This window comes from Nyctereutes procyonoides, unplaced genomic scaffold (genome assembly GCF_905146905.1).
Source record: "Nyctereutes procyonoides isolate TBG_1078 unplaced genomic scaffold, NYPRO_anot_genome, whole genome shotgun sequence".
Taxonomy (NCBI): Eukaryota; Metazoa; Chordata; class Mammalia; order Carnivora; family Canidae; genus Nyctereutes; species Nyctereutes procyonoides.
Genome location: NW_026575121.1, coordinates 49980917 through 49983223, shown reverse-complemented (window position 1 = coordinate 49983223; position 2307 = coordinate 49980917).

Sequence of the window (2307 nt, the reverse complement as noted above, 5' to 3'; positions counted from 1 at the left end):
TAAGAAGATAACAGTGTAGAAAACTTTGTATGATTTTTAACCTATAAAAGGTATCTGTTGAAACAATTAGAGGGGGTCACCTGGGTGACTCAGTGGTAGAGTGCCTTTGGCTCAAGGTGTGATCCTAGGGTTTGGGATTCAATCCCACATGGGGCTCCCTGCAGGGAGCCTGCTTCTTCCTGTCCTATGTCTCTGTTTCTCATTCTATCTCTCATGAATAAATAAATAAAACTTAAAAAAAAAAAGAGGGGATCCCTGGGTGGCTCAGCAGTTGGGCACCAGCCTTGGACTCAGGGTGTGATCCTGGAGTCCCAGGATCGAGTCCCATGTCGGAGAAGCATGGAGTCTGCTTCTCCCTCTGCCTGTGTTCTCTGCCTCTCTCTCTCTCTCTCTCTCTCTGTCTCTTTCTCTGTGTGTGTGTGTGTCTCTCATGAATAAATAAATAAAATCTTAAGAAAAAAACAATTGGAGAAATTTTTTTAGATTTTATTTATTTATTTATTTATTTATTTATTTATTTATTTATTCATGAGAGACACAGGAAGATAGGCAGAGACATAGGCAGAGGGAAAAGCAGGCTCCATGCAGGAGCCTGATATGGGACTTGATCCCAGGTCTCTAGGATCACGCCTTGAGCTGAAGGCAGACGCTTAACCACTGAGCCACCCAGGCATCCCACAATTGGAGAAATTTGAACATGAACTGGATATTAGATGGTATCTAAGTTGTGATAATAGTAGTATATTGGAGAATGTCCTTAAATCTCAGCATGTGCATGTTGGGGTGAAGTTTCATGATGGTAAATTACTCATGCAACTGTGTTTGAAAAGTTTTAAAATAGGGGCATCTAGTTGGCTCAGTTGATGGAGTATGAGACTCTTGATCTAAGGATCATGAGCTTGAACCCCACATTTGGTGTAGAGGCTACTTAAGAAAAAAGTTCCAAAAAAAAAAGAAAAAAAAAGTTCCAGGGATGCCTGTGTGGCTCAGTGTTTGAGTGTCTGCCTCTGGCTGAGGTCGTGATCCCAGAGTCCTGGGATGGAGTCCTGTATCTGGCTCCCCACTGGGAGTCTGGTTCTCCCTCTCCCTGTGTGTCTGCCTCTCTGTGTGTGTCTCTCATGAATGAATAAATAAAATCTTAAAAAAAAAAAAGGAAAAAGAAAACAGAAAAAAGAAAAAAGTTCCAAAATAGAAAATTAGGGAAAAACAAAAGATAAAAGTATTTAATTTAAAGGATCACTAGTATTTATATCATTACCAATAATAAGTATTTATTGAGTTTATACTCAATGCACATGAGAGATTCAAAGTTATATAATCCCTGGCCATGAAGGGATAAACATTTATACTCTCCTAGAGTCTCCAGAAAGAATGCAGCCCTGCAAACACATCTTAGACTTCTGACCTCCAGAAATATAATAAATTTGTGTTGGGTAAGCCTCTATGTTTGTGGTAATGTGTTAAGCAGCAATAGGAAACAAAGGATAAATCAAATGTAAGCTTTCTGTATATTGCCAAATTTCCCTCCATAAAGTTTGTACCTTTTTGTACTTCTACCAGCAATGTGCATATTTTCCCATCTCTCCAACAAAGAGTGTTATCAAACTTTTGAATTTTTGCCCATATCCTAGGTGAGAAATTATTTATCTCAGTAAGGTTTTAACTCATGTGTGAGACTGAACATCTTTTCACATATTTAAAAGATTTCTTTTTTTTTTTATTTAAAAGATTTCTAAAACAAAACAAAAAAGATTTCTTTTGGGGATCCCTGGGTGGCTTAGTGGTTTGGTGCCTGCCTTTGGCCCAGGGCGCAATCTTGGAGTCCCGAGATACAGTCCCACATCGGGCTCCCTGCGTAGGGCCTGCTTCTCCCTCTGCCTTTGTCTCTGCCTCTCTCTCGCTGTGTCTTTCATGAATAAATAAATAAAAATCTTAAAAATAAATAAATAAAATTTTAAAAATAAAAAATATAAAGGATTTCTTTTTCTGAACTGTTAAAATATGTTCTACACTTTTCTACTGGGTTGTTGCTCTGGTCTTGATTTATTTCTAAAAGCTCTTTATATTTTAGGGATCTTATCCCTTTGTAATATGAATTACAAATATTTTCCCACTTAGTCATTCATCTTTTCACATTGCATGTGGCATGTATTGCTATGCACAAATTTTCATTATTTGTATTTATTTTTAGTTTATGTTTAAAATTGTCCTCATACAGACGCCTGGGTGGCTCAGCGGTTGAGCGCCTGCCTTCAGCTCAGGGCCTGATCCCAGGATTCAGAATCGAGTCCCGCATCGGGCTCCCTG